The sequence below is a fragment of the Diabrotica virgifera genome, chromosome 1 (genome assembly GCF_917563875.1).
Source record: "Diabrotica virgifera virgifera chromosome 1, PGI_DIABVI_V3a".
Taxonomy (NCBI): domain Eukaryota; kingdom Metazoa; phylum Arthropoda; class Insecta; order Coleoptera; family Chrysomelidae; genus Diabrotica; species Diabrotica virgifera.
The window spans coordinates 156,686,801-156,702,760 of record NC_065443.1 but is presented as its reverse complement, the minus strand read 5'-3'; the positions used below and the strand labels follow the sequence as shown (position 1 = coordinate 156,702,760).

Here is a 15,960-nt window from a genome sequence, read left to right as displayed (position 1 = left end):
TTAATTGTTTATAAATAAAAATGTCCGCCAGATCCTACGCAAAAAATAGTTACAATTTGCTCTTATAGGTATTACCTGTCGAAAAAACGCTTCAGTACCCTGGCTGCTCAAGTGTCATGGAAAAAACCTTATTACCCTGGACTAATAATAATTATTATAACGTATGCTTTAAAACAAATGAATGTTAAATGTATCAGCCAAATTATTTCTTAATATGAATAGTATTTACTGGTGTCACAAAAGCTTTTGTAGTTGAAATTTTTGTAACAATTTTTTATATTTTAAATTTAAATTTTTCAACCGAACAATTGGTGGATATGACATTTGTTTTGGGTGACACAATTAGAAATTATTACCAGCTTTTGTAACACGACTACATAGATACTATTTACTTCATAAATATACTTCTATAACGTTCATTTGTTTCAAAGCATACTTTATACGTTCTCAAGATGTAGGTAAATTAAAAAGTTATTAACTGATCTTACTCGTAAATACAAAATAACTAACAATTAATTCGGTACAGGAAAGTTGCTGTGGTAGAGAAATTACTAGGGTAGATTTAAAATTTGGTTGTTTATTTAATTTAGTAACTAATTTAAGCATTCATTAGTATGGTAAAATATTTTTTGTAAAACAATTTAAAGTTATTAAATTCAATTGAATTGTACCACCATACGATTTATTTTAATCTTTAATTACGTTTTTATTTTCATATTTGATATTTTAGTGTATGTTTCTAAAACCACATTATAATTATTTTTTTTGCAAAAAATTTTATAATAAAAAATCCGCAAAAACTTAAAATTTATAGTTTTTTTTAAATATCTACAAAACGAAACATGCTAGGATACGAAAAGAGAGGTTGTAATATTTACTACAAAATTCAAAACTGATATACAGGGTGTCCCATTTAAAAAAAATGAGAAAATTTTGAATTTGTAAATAGTGATCACACTGTATATTTTATGGCTAAAAGTAAAAGATATTAAATTATTTAAAAATAACACTATATTATAAAAACTTTGACCTATCACTTAAATTTTTGTTACCTAGAAAATATAATCCACAACCCTATAAATATTACCATTTTTCTCAATAAAAATGTAAATATTTCGAAAATTATTAACTTTAAGCCTATAAGACCTGATACAAATTTTTCATGTTTTTAAATAATATATTCAAAAATTATTTAATATATAGGGTGTTTTATTTAAAAAAAATACAACTTTGTTTCATACCGTCATTCTGACTCACCCTGTATAATCTAAAATAATTTTAAATTATAGACGTCTTTGATACACATCAGTTTTGTTATAAACATTTTTTTTGCATATCTCACAGTTTAGTCGTAATCAAAGAAAACCAGAGGTTTGGCGCACCCTGTATGTACCAATGGACAATATGTAGACAATAAGCAATATTTCTGTTATTTGTTTCTAAAAAAAGATGTGATTTTTAGTTGTGAGTTATTTTCCCTTAATTTATAAACAACGTGTCTGTGTCTGTACCCTATTAGTTAAGTAAATGTTTTAAAATGGGTGTGAACAAGAATTTATTTTAATTTACTTTGTTATGATTTTTTTCTGTTTATTTCATTTTGATATTTTATGTCTACAAATACATAATATGATTTCCAAAGATCAGTTTTATGCTTTATTTCAAGCACCTACCTTTAAAAAATAAATAAAGAACATGATCCAAAGTGCCTTAAGGGGCGCCAAAATCCTTTTTTGCACACAGGCGCCAGTAGACTTACGGGAGCCCTGCAGTCAGCAACCTGAAAAATAATAATTTATTTAGGTACATATAAGTTTTAGGTACATATAAAACTACCAACTTTTGAAAAAAAAAGGAAAAAAGACGATTTTTGTTTAAAATGGCCCAAAAAATCTAAACAAATATTTTCCGGAGCAAAAAAGGTTATCTTTTGAATTTGTTTAAACAATTATTCTAGTCCAAAAATTTCGCCCGAAACCCTTCTGATTTGTTGAAAGGGGACACTTTTGAACATGAATCCGCAAAGAAACCGAATCAGAAAATGTTTCATACGGGAGGGGCCTCACAACATGGAGTAATTGTTTAGCGAATCTTCTTGATTTTATGTATTCCTAGATTCAAACTTTAACTTTCAATATTGCAAAAGTCATGTTTGCGTAGGTAAACTTGAAAATGAAAACTTAGTATTGAGTATTGTAATATTCAAACGAGCGTTTGTATTTATATACGACTTTATTAATTTATTTATACAAATTTTCTTCACAAATCTCTGGCTTAAACTAACTCAAATAAAAGCACGCTCCGCTTAAATAGCAAATAACGTTATTCTCGATCATTCAAGACTTCGCCACCTCTAGCTATTGTGTGACCTTCCACATACCGCACGTCTTTCTCCACCGATTCCACGTATATCGCGCTCCCGTCAGAATGTTCTGGGAGATGGAACCGTTTGGAGCTGCTACTTGCGGCCGGCGATTCATTCTTTTGCTACAGTATGCTTCTCCATTCTCAGAATTTTGCAAACTTTGTAACCACATGTTTCTTTATAGATTTTGGCTGTTTTACAACTTCGGAAAGAATATTTTTCTATTTATGTACAGCCACAGAATCTCACAAACTTAACTCTGAAATATAAACTCATTCTCTACATACGCAGAGTGACTGATTATTGGGATAAAGCTCCATAGATCCGCTATAAAAGTTAAGAACAAAAATTGTAGCCAACGTTGAGCTTCATATTTCAAAATTAATGTTACAGGGATTGTTATGTAAAGGTTTGTTATGTTATACATGGTATTTACAAAGTTATAACCAATTTTATATGAAAATCGTAACAAGTTTAACTCACTGTATAAATAAAAATAAGCACAAAAGCAATGGATTATTGATGCCACATTTTTTATTTATTGTCAAAATTTTCATAAATTATTGATATTGCTAATTTTCTTTATATTGAATACAGGGTGAGTCAAAACGCAAGTACATTATGTTCTCACATTATTTAAATGGAACACCGTATTTTATATCACTATCGAAAAGTACCATTACTGTGTATTACCGTACTTTAATTTTTATATAACATTCCCTATGTCTAAATTTATTAGTTTTCGAGATATTTTGGATTTTCAGAGCAAATTATTAATTACGGGTCTTAACTCTTTCCAAATTTTAAGTAAGCCATGACTGAATCACAGAATAACTAACCATACAGAAGCGAAACTCAGGCCGAAAACGGTAACATAAATTTCATGCTCATGCGTCACGTAACTGGTGCAATCTCACTTTTGCAACTGACAGTGAAAGTTGTTGTTTATAGTTAAATTTTATATTTATATGTTTTATTTCATGTTTTATACATTTCTAGTTAAATTTTATATTTCATATTTAATTAACAATGGAAACCACAGTCAGATTCGCTTCTGGTGACTGAATAGGGCTTTTCATTCACAGCCATTTGTTTCGAGCTTCTGTCAAAATCTCGTATAATCCGTGGATATTAATATTATACACAGGTTATACAACATATGACAGAAGCTCGAAACAAATGACAATCGATGAAAAGCCCTATTGTATAAAACTGACAATTTACGATTACTGGTTATCAATCTGGCAATAAATGTAACAATAAAGCAAATAAAGAAAGAAATATAATTTATTAGTAATAATTGCCTGCGTTGCTAAAATTTAAATTTTACAAAAAAAACACAACCACAACATAAAACATTTTTGAAACAATTAAAAACTACTTTTGTATGTAAGTGTTACAAATAAAGAAAGAAAAATAATTTGTTATGTAGTTATAAATTTTACAAAAAAAAACAAACACAAAATTTTGTGAAAACAATTAAAAACTACTTTTGTATCTAATGTAACACTGTAACAAATAAAGAACAAAAAATAATTTATCATTTAAATACATTTTTGAAAAAATTAAAAGCTACTTTTAATAAAATATTTTAAATATTTAATTACATAAGTTGTTCAAAATAACCTCCTAACACATTTTATGCATGCCTAAGGACGGTCATTGAATGAGTTAGGTACTTGCACTACGAAGCCTACGAAGCATTTGTAAATTAACACTACAAAATACACTTTGTTTTCTATTTTTCATCTCATCTCTTGTTGTTAGAGGTATTTTATAACATTCATTCTTAAAGTAACCCGAAGAAATCGACCCAGTTTATTAAATTCTGGTAATCTGGGTGGTCGCGCTACTGGTCCATGAAAAAATGAAAATATCTCGAAAGCTAATAAATTTAAACATAGGGAATTCTGTATACAAATTAAAGTACGGTAATGGTACTTTTCGATAGTGATATAAAACCAGAGACATGTTAACAATAGACCAGGCTAGTTATACACAGTGTGGAGCTTCTATACAGTGTGGAAGGCACTTTAAACATAAATTTAAATATACAGGGTGATCCTTGAATGTCTAGCAGAGTCCATTATGATGAACTATTTTAAATGGGAAATAAGCCATAATTTTACCAAAAAAATGAATTTATTAACGTTTCGACGCCCAAGTCGGGTGTCGTTGTCAAAATACAAAATAATACTAAATAAACAAAAATGTTGTTGCTTAGTAAAAAATTCTTCTAATAATTTATTTTTAATCTGACTCATTTATATAAGCAATTCAGGCATGTAGAATTTTAATTTTAAATTCAGCATTTTAAAGTAGAAGACTTTAAAATGATATTGCCAATATTGATGAGTTGCGTTCCTTACTTTACTAAAAGATAGTTTATTCGATTACATGAATATCAAGAATATCCCAACTCAAGAATATCCGCCACAAAAAATCATAGCATGTGATCTATCTTTAAAAAGACAACAAATGCAACGATGGCAGTAAAATTCTCGCGCTAGAGATTCCATAGTAAATCACGAGGGAAAACCAGGAAAAAACCTCGTGATACTATCCCGACATCGTAAGTATTTAGTTTACTCTCAAAACTAATACCAAATTCTGACTTTAATGTATGTATGCTATTTTAAATTATAAATAATATTAATAATACATAGATATTATATAAATAAAACTAAAATATAAAATATGTACTAACTCGATATGTTAATGACTTACGAATCGTGGTATTTTCTTTCTATTGACTTCCTCTTTTAGTATGGGTAACCACATTCTGCAGCAATTTTACCGAGGAATTTGCGACATTATGCTTTATTTTTAATAGAACACCCTGTATATTCTTATATTTTTAAAAGCTGCTTAACAACTTGATTTCAACGAACTATATCATGTAGCATGTAGGGTGTATTATGAATAATACATTGTGAAATTTTGAAGTTAACAAGTATGGAAACCACTGATGGAATAAAATTGTTTGTGTCCTTATTTTAAAAAATTATAAAAAATACTGGGACACATCAACTTATAAATTCAAATGGGCGCTATACAAACATAAATTTAAATATACAGGGTGATTCACGCAAGTACAGCATAGTCCATGATCTTTAGTTTTAATGGATCACCCTGTACATTTTTATATTTTTAGAATCTGCTAAACAACATCATATCAAAAAAGTTTATTATGTAGGGTCCATTATGAATAATACAATGTGAAATTTTGAAATTATTTATAAATTTTGCCAAGACATTAAATACAAAACCCAATAGATTTAATAGTTTAGAAAATTGATGCCTTTATTTAGCTAATTTAAAATATATACCATTATTTAAAGCATGATAAATTATTAATTTTAAAATTGTATGTAGGTATTTAATATCTTGCCGAAAATTATACATAATTTTAAAATGTTACCTTGTATTATTCATAATAGGCCCTACATAATAGGTATACACTTTTTTGATCTGAGGTTGTTTATAGCAGATTCTAAAAATATAAAAATATATAGAGTGATCCTTTAAAACTAAAGATCATAGACTATGCTGTACTTACGTGAATCACTCTGTATATTTTAATTTATATTTGTAAAGCGCCCATTAGAATTTAAAAGTTGACATGTCCCAGTATTTTTTATAATTTTTTAAAATAAAGACATAAACAATTTTATTCCATAAGTGGTTTCCATACTCTTTAATTTCAAAATTTCACCCTGTATTATGCATAATACACCCTACATGATAAAATATATAGTTTGTTAAAATCAGGTTATTAAGCAGCTTTTAAAAATATGAAAGATGATCCACAATATGTGTCGAGAATTACAGAATGATATGTATACTTAGCTATTTCTCGAAAATTATTGAATTGGTAGTGTACAAACAGTTAATTGAATACTTAGACCACAATAAAATAATTACTCAATCCCAACATGGTTTTCGCCAGAACTATTCAATCGAAACTGCTTCAATTGAGCTTGTACAATATGTCCATGAAAATATTGATCAGAACAACTACTTAGTGGGCATATTTTTCGACCTAACCCGTGCATTTGACACGATTAACCATAACTATTTATCAATAAAACTTGAAGCAATGGGTATTCGAGGTTCAATTCAATCTTGGATTAACTCATATATGTCTAGCAGAACACTCAAAGTGCAGGTTGATGATGAGTTGTCTGATGAGTTTAGTACTCCTATTGAAACTCCGCAAGGTGGAGTATGGAGTATTAGGACCACTTTTATTTCTCCTCTACCTTTAAGTATAACAAATGGACGTGTTTTTATATATGCAAACGACACAACAATTGTAATTGTAGCTGATGGTTTAGACGAGTTGCATAAGAAAATACAAATAACCATGAATGAATTAATTCATTGGTGTCAAATAAATCACCTTCTTATCAATGAAAATAAGACCATATTTATCCAATTCACATCTGTACTTATGGAAGGTGACAATATAACCTTAACATTAAATAATTGCGAATTTGAGACTGTCGAACACACTAAATTCCTTGGAATGGAATTAGATTCCAAATTAAATTTTAATCATCAAATTGACTCTCTCTGTAAAAAGCTAATGCCTGGTTGCACCTACAGATCTTAAGCTCCTGCTTAGCTAAGCTCTACTTATAGATAGGGCCTCCTTGAGTATCACTTATAGTCTGGGCTGATTATCGGAGAATAGGCCATTTTTGGGAAAAGTTATTTACCAGCAATTTTATTGCTGGAATCGAATTATAAGATCCTATATATTAATAATATAGGTATGCAAAGTCCTCAGATAGTGTGCTACTTTTTTTATAAACAAAATGGCGCCCGAAAATCGTGTTTTTTTCAATTATTGCTCTATAACTCCGAAGATTTTAACTTTACAACAAAAACACTCAAATAAATTAATTCACCGTGATTAAATTCTGCATAGAGACGTGTTTTTCTCGATCTGCTTCGACGAAAATTTTCCTCGGAAAACGCGGGTTTTCCCAACAAAATCTTTAATTTTCAAATAAAGTTTTAGATTAGTAATTATCTACCAATAATTAAATAATTTGGTGACTTAAAAGCCTTTTTGGTTTAGATTATAGTTCCAGAAGCTGATGAAAATTAAACGAATATTTTAGCAACAATTCAATTGTAAATTAATAATTTACGGTCGCAATAATAACCAAAATAATTATGATACACTGATCAAGCTTTGAAATCTTATAAAGATGAGATGCCTATTTAATATTTTGTCGACAAAATATGAATTTTTTATTTTTTTGCATAATCTTTAAATGTTAAAAAAAAATAGTTATAAACAAATTAACGTTTCTCAAAAAGTCTCCATTTTATTATAATTTTAAAAAATAGCTAAAATGCGCATTTCAAATATCTTGAAAATGAATGCATTAAAACTTTTCTGCAGCCATTTGCAAAAAAGTTATGAAACAGCAAAGTAAACATACGATTACTAAGGTGTTTATAATTTTTTTTTAATTCTTTCAAAGCGTTGAAGTGAGTTTAAAGAACAAGCTAATTATTTACAAAAAAATAACGATTATCAGTTTAATGGTTATATTTTAATTAAAGATTAAAAATATATTTTTTTGTAATTTACACGCGCGAAAGTAGAGTAATACAGTACTGTAGCTATAATTTTCACTCGGAGCGACGATCGGCCGCGCAACGTACACTTTTAATACATTACCTATGCTGCGTGTCAGTCGCGTCGAGTGAACATTTTAGCTCCGACTCTGTATCAGGCCTACTTTTGCGCTAAAAATTACAAAAAAAGTATTTTTAATCTGTGATTAAAATATAACCATTGCACTAATTTTTGACATTCTTTGTGAGTAATTAGATTGTACCATAGACTCACTTTTAAGCTTTGAAACAATTAAAACAAATTATAAACAACGGAGAAAACATATATTTACGGAGAAAACGTATATTTACTTTGCTGTTTCATAACTTTTTTGCAAATGGTTGGAAAATTTTCTTAAAGCATTCAATTTCAAGACCTATGAAATACGCATTTTAAGTGTTTTTTAAAATTAGAATATAATAAACAATTTCTGAGAAATGTTAATTTGTTTATAACAATTTTTTTTAAATATTTAAAGATTATGCAAAAAAATGAAAAAATTATATTTTGTCGACAAAATATTAAATAGACATCACACCTTTATAATCTTTCTAAGTTTGATCACTGTCTAATGATTATTTTGGTTGTTATTGCGACTGTAAATTGTTAATTAACAATTGAATTGTTGCTAAAATATTCGTTTTATTTTCACCGGCTTCTGAATTTATATTCTATACCAAGAAAGCTTTTATTTCACCAAGTTATATAATTATTGATAAACAATTACTGGCCCAAAAAAATTATTTGAAAATTCGAGATTTTGTTGGGAAAACCCATATTTGCCGAGGAATTTTCGTCGAAGCAAATCCGGAAAAACATGCCTCTATGTAGAATTAAATTGGGGTGAATTTTTATTTGAGTGTTTTTGGTGTAAAATTAAAATCTTCGGAGTTATAGAGCAATAATTAAAAAAAGTACGATTTGTCGGCGCCATTTTGTTTATAAAAAAAGTAGCACACTATCTGCGGACTTTGCATACCTATACTAATAATAAATAGGATCTTAAAATTTGATTCCAGCAATAAAATTGCTGGTAAATAACTTTTCTTTGTACTTTCCTAATTAGACTAGCGTATTATAACTATTTTTTTTTTAAATTTAAAGATTATGCAAAAAAAAAGAAAAATTTATATTTTGTCGATAAAATATTAAATAAGCATCTCAACTTTATAATCTTAAAAAGTTTGATCAATGTATCATGATTATTTTGGTTATTATTGCGATCGTAAATTGCTAATTAACAATTGAATTGTTGCTAAAATATTCGTTTAATTTTCACCATCTTCTGGAATTACAATCTATACCAAGAAAGATTTGATGTCACTAAGTTATTTAATTATTGATTAATAATTACTTACCTAAAACTTTATTTGAAAATTAGAGTTTTTGTTAGGAAAACCCGCATTTTCCGAGGAAAATTTTCGTCGGAGCAAATCGTGAAAAGCATATCTCTATGCAGAATTTAATTGCGGTAAATTTTTATTTGGTGTTTTTGTTGTAAAGTTAAAATCTTCGAAGTTATAGAGCAATAATTGAAAAAAATACGATTTGTCGACGCCATTTTGTTTATAAAAAAAGTAGCACACTATCTGCGGACTTTGCATACCTATATTAATAATATATAGGATCTTGTAATTCGATTCCAGCAATAAAATTGCTGGTAAATAACTTTTCCATGAATTTTGCTAATTAGCCCAGAGTATTACGTTGCACCATAATTTTAGATTCTTACCTTATTATCAATTATATCTATTATTATATTATGGTATTCTTATTGTAATATATTATAATTATATTATATTAATTCTTCCTCGGTTGGTGCAACCGGGCATTAATAAACGCTACTTTGCTTTCAATAGTTTGAAATCAAATTTTTATCAATCTTACCTACCTTGTATACTCCACCATCGGATGCAATATAATTGTGTGGGGCAGAGCTACGGAAATTGGGCGAATATTCGTCCTTCAAAAGCGATTCATTCGCCTAATTTTTAACTTAGATTACAACGAATCTTGTAGAGATACATTTAAAAAGAATAATATTATGACCTACACATGCATCTTTCTCTTCAAACTATTAACCTACAATTTTCTTAATAAGAATAAGTTTCAAATAAATAGTGATGTCCATAATTACCACACGAGAAATAAAAGTGATATCCACCTAAACAGATTCAACCGATTTCAATTAAAAAAGTCTCCAATGTATGCGGAGGACAATTTTTTAATTTGCTACCAAATTCAATAAAAGAAATATTGCATTTTAACAAGTTCAAAACCAGGTTAAAGTTGTTTTTAACTGAACATTGTTTTTATTCTCTAGACGAATTCATTGGCTGGAACAATAGACTGATTCCGATATTTTTATACTTTTAACAATATTTTATCAGTCTCGTAATCTTGTTCTCTACTAAATGTTTGTTACCATTAATGTTTTTAATAAGATAACTTTAGTTTACTTTAGTGCATAGGCGTAACCAGGGGGGGGGTTTTGGGGGTTATAACCCTCCCCATTGGGATGGACTTTGAGCTCTATACGCTTAACACCATACCCCTCAGAGACCTTCCAGTAGTTGTAACCCCTCCCTTTCCAGTAGTTGTAACCCCCCCCCCTTAGGATCATCCTGGTTACGCTTATGCTTTAGTGTAGTATTTTTTAATAACCTACTTATTGTACTATAAGTATACCATGTTTGTGACTTGTCTTATGTCATGTAAATGATACAAAAAGATCAATAAATTTATCTATCTATATATCTATCTATCTATAAGAATATATAGGATGTTCCATTAAAAATAAAGCTTGACTTGCAAGGACCACCCTGTACATTTAAATTTATGTTTAAAAAGTGCACATTTTTATTTAAAAATCGACGGGTTTCAGCATTTTTTATAATTTTTTGAAACAAGGACAGAAATAAGTTTATTCCATAAGTGCCTTCCACCCTATATATGACACTCAATGCATCGGGGTGTAATGCCAATATCAAGTACGGTGGTCTCGCTATCTTTGTCTGTCGTGCGAGTGTGAGCGTATCTACCAAGAGGTGGGAGTAATGGAACGACACAAACACAGAGGCGGCGGCTATCATATTTAGAGAGAGAAAGTTAAGCGCCGGTAGAGTGAGATATAGTTACACCACCGACCCGAACTGCTCAGCGTTACGCTATTTTTCGGACCTGGTCTAATCTACGTGTTATTATATATATATATATATATATATATATATATATATATATATATATATATATATATATATATATATATATATATATATATATATATATATATATATATATATATATATATATATATATATATATGTATATAAAACACAATAATGTAGTAAGTACTTGCGTTTTGACTCACCCTGTATTCAATATAGAGAAAATTGGAAATATCAATAATTTATGAAAATTTTCACAATAAATAAAATATATGACATCAATAAACCATCATTGCTGTTGTGCTTATTTTAATTTATACAGGGAGTTGAACTTATTACGATTTTGATATAAAATTGGTTATACCTTTGTAAATACCTACTCTATATAACATACCAAACCTTTAAATTTTTGTATTGGAGAAGTAAGATTTCGAATTTAAAATAAATTACAGGGTGTTCCATTTAAAAAACATAATAAGTTTGGTCTGCCACTATGTTATCGAACACCCTGTAACATTCTAACTAATTAATGTGAAGCTCAAAGTTGGCTACAATTTTTGTTATGGGTATCTATTAATTAGAGACCGACCGAATGTGATTTTTTTGGCCGAAGCCGAAGCCGATGCCGAAATTCGGCCTGAAGGATAGCTTCGGCCGAAGCCGAAGCCGAAGCCGAAGCCGAAGGTGACTAAATATGTGCATTTATAGTAGGGATTGTCGATGGTCGATGTTTTGCCATTAATATTTAGGTAGTCAAAACACCAGTAATCTTGAGTTTTAACAAATACAATAAAATTTTTATAGTTTCTCAGAATTTTACTACCTGAGAAATATTCAAATGAAGATCTTTGAGACATCTTGGCCTATTGTTAATATTTATATCCTACCTACTACCTGAAAGTTTGTAAACCGTTTTGGTTTATTAGGGTATAAAATAGGGTGTAAATATTATTCAAAGTATCGAAGGCTCGCCGAAGCATATTGTTTTGAGATTATTTATATAGTATAGTATACTCGGAGCATTCTATTATTCCACCTTCGGCGAAACCTTCGGCTTCGTTTTGTCCGAAGCCGAATTTTGGCCGAAGGTTTAAATATTGGCCGAAGATGGCCGAAGCCGATGCCGAAGCCGATTAATCGGTCGGTCTCTACTATTAATACCATACCATAACGTCCATACATAACGGATCTACGGAGCTTTACTCCACTAATCAATACAATCACCCTGTATTGTATATTGTATAAACATTTAATTTCCGAGTCATTACCAACAGTACATATTTATTATTTTATTTTACGCGTTTAATAATAATATTATAATGTATAAAGTATAAATTAGTTATACATGCCTGATTTAAAATGCGTAACTTTTAAATGCCTAAAAATTCCACAGATCATTCCATCCTAGAACTATGCCTGTTACGAAATCTTGTGACAAATTCAAAGCAGTCCAAATTAATTATCACTTCAATAAACAGTAATACATAGGCATTAATAAAATTGGTCAACTACTTAAGACAGATCAGTATTTTCATCTAACATGACGTAATAGACGTGAAACGTGATCTTTTATCTTCAAACAAAAGTATTTTAGTTATGGTTATGTATGTAGCAAAGTTTTCAAAACTCATTTAAGTAAATTTGTGTATTATGAAGATTTGTTTGTAGCTGTAGCCACCTGTAGCAAACAGAACTTTCTTTACAATCATATTCATGCAAATTGCTAAAATATGCCGCAGCCGCAAATCACATGGCTAATTTCAAATGTCATTAATTATGTCAATGCCAAGGCTGAAAAAGAAAATTTTGCATTCAAAATTTCCATGTAAACAATGATTAGTTAAGAACGTTATCAATTTTAGAAGATACCACTTTATATTAGGAATACTGCTTAAGCTTAAGCATATACAACAATTTTAAAAGCATACTTTGAAAACATGAACTACAAATAGGTAACATCAATTTAATTAACTTTGGTACTGGAAGTTAAATAAAGTTTTCCATTCATTCATATTTTGGAATTTAAATTTAGGATGCTAATCAAAAACATCATAACAACATAATAATATGATGTTATTCACCATCTTTAATGGTAATTAATCCCCATTGCCTGTTAAAAATAGTAAACAATGTTAAAACTGCCACAAGAAAGTAACTTTAGAACAATATAAGAGGATGAATGTATCAAATTAATACATTATAAAGGTCCATTTTGATTAGTTATATAGATTACAAGCTAGAAGTAGGTATAATACTCATTCTAATATAATATTTAAGCAGTTTTGATCTTAATATCAGAATTCTAAGAAATCATAACAATTTTAAATTCAATCTCATTATCTCTTTGCCTTTACCTCTATGTGGGGCACGGCTTCCTAATTGCATGTCTCCATAAGTTTCTATCGTCGTATCAGTTTCTATCACCTACATGTCCTGCCTAGGGAGCGTTCAAGTATTATGTAACAGGATTTTTGAAGATTTTTGACTCCCCCCCCCCCCACCTGCGTTACGTAATACTTGAATGGTCCCCTAAGTAAGTGGTCCCACAGATCTTATTTGGTCTTCCTCTGCCACTCCTTCCAGGAACTAGCAAATTAGCAATTTTCCATTTTGAATGATTAATGTCTCAATGTTAACACATTCATGGGCACATTTTCATATTCACACAGTCATGTTCCTTTGTAAGTGTCTGCATATTATGCAGTTGTGTCCATAAATGTGTTAAACAAGCCAGTTTCACCAACAACAAATAAATCATTGAATCAAATTCATCGAATAGTATGTATTAGTTGATTATATTTTTATTGTGTTTCAATCCAATTTTGATAATTTAAAGTTAAACTGATGAATTTTCCTTGTTATAGATAATATCAATCTATAACAAGGAAAATTTTCATATACTGAATTTGCTCTACCGAGATTCACTGACACATTCGGAATAGGAAACATACAACACAAAAATTCCTACCTCACACTATTAACTGCTAAAATCAACTTAATCTTTCATTAAAAAAAGAAGAATTTTTAGAAATAGTGTGAGTGTCTACTAATCTCATAAAATTTTGTGGAGTTTATTTCTACAAAATATTTTTATTATGTACAATAAATAATTTTCTCATTTGCTATCAATATATTATAATGGTGTAAATAAATAATTATTGATTGGCGTAAGGTTTGTGTTATTTTTATGTCTGTTTACTGTTAATAATAGGTTTGTTCTAGCAAACAGTCAAACTAGTCAGAAACCATCAGCAAACAGTTGGTCATTGAGATAACATAATACAATCACCAGTGCTATCCCCTCTACTCGAGCTGGTCGACTATTCGCTTATGGTTTAAAACCATTTGAAACTGATGCTAGAACAAACCTAATATTTGCTATGAGCAGGTGCGTTGGTTGTGTAGTAATTTCCAGTCACTTCTGACAACTGAACTTGCCAAAAAAGAAATTACTAACGTCAGTGTCAAAATGAATCTCGATAGAGCAAATTCAGTATAGCATAAATTTTATGGCAAAAATAAATATTATTTAAAGCAAGATTAACTTGTCCATTTATTTGAAGAGTAAAAGTTTATTTGATAAATAATCAAAATAAGTCTTATTTGACGTTGGTAAAATGCAGAAATGTCAGTTTTATTATGCAGAAACTACTATTTGTCGTTGCTGAAACCGGCCATTAATAGGCAATCTTAATAAAATATTGTCCCTCACTTTTTTAGCATAAATTAGTGCCACTTCTGGACTTCCCCTACTAATATAGTCATCCTTAATTTTATCGTTTTTTGTCACTCCACTCTTCCATCTAAGCATTCACATTACCACCACTTGCTTTCATTGCTTCTTTCTTTTTAACTGCCCAACATTGTTCAGTACATCAAAACTGGGCTTATGTTAGTTTTATAGAATATTCCCATTATCACAATCTTTGTCACACAACACACCACACCACACCACTTGCTTCCTTACTGCATCTAACCCTAATTCTCATTTGTTTTTGTAAATAGGTTTTAATATACAGTAGAACCCCGATTATCCGTGCTCCTTGGGACCGAAGGGTGGCATGGATAATTGAAAAGCACAGATAATCAGAACATGTATTTCTTATGTATCTTGTTCCTGTTTCTCCTAAAGATGTCCATACTTCCTCAGCGATATCATCTGATCCAATGTATATATCCAATGCTTGTACCATTTTTATGTGTATGTTCATCATTTGTATTGTCCGGTGACAGTAATTCGAAAACCGATCCTAGTGAGCAGTTCAGCCCAACCAGTATGTACTTCCATTTATCCATATACTGAAATGATTGTCACAAAACTGTCACTGGACGATCACATTTTTTCTTGTAACATTGTTGTTTACTGAGTAGCGTGATATGATAGTTTTTCATTGTGTTGGAACAAACTTTTTATATACATATCTTTGCTTCAGCCCCCCTGGGATCAAGTTGATCATATAGATTTGTATATGATTCATATTCTTCTTTAGCTTTTGTTATTGGTATAGTACCCTCGGAGATCCGTGGAAAAAATTTACACCCAAAATAACAAAATTCAGTTTGGCAACACTGTGCGAATGTTGATACTAACATATCCTTTTTAAGATAAGCACAACGTTAATTTAGTCCAAACAAATTAATATATTTTTTTTGCCAACAAAAATGAGATTTTTCAACCAAATAATGTTTCAAATATGATGTGCAAAATAATTTTTAATTGGGTTCTGCTAATGGGCTTGCTTTTTTGTCATTAAAATAAAAAAAAACTAAATTTTACTCATTAAATCAATGTT

At 29.6% G+C, this 15,960-nt stretch overlaps 1 protein-coding gene and 1 long non-coding RNA gene across 3 annotated transcripts in view; one reads left to right on the top strand and one right to left on the bottom strand.

Annotated features, from left to right (window-relative positions):
- Positions 1–15,960, top strand: part of LOC126878779 (monocarboxylate transporter 3) — a 407,545-nt gene that overhangs the window by 143,159 nt on the left and 248,426 nt on the right. The gene's annotated exons all lie outside the window — the stretch shown is intronic.
- LOC126878781 (uncharacterized) overlaps positions 1,591–15,960 on the bottom strand; it is a 50,477-nt gene continuing 36,107 nt past the window's right edge. Inside the window, exon 3 of the long non-coding RNA XR_007695777.1 lies at positions 1,591–1,780. This is a non-coding gene — a long non-coding RNA (uncharacterized LOC126878781). The remainder of the gene's footprint in view (positions 1,781–15,960) is intronic.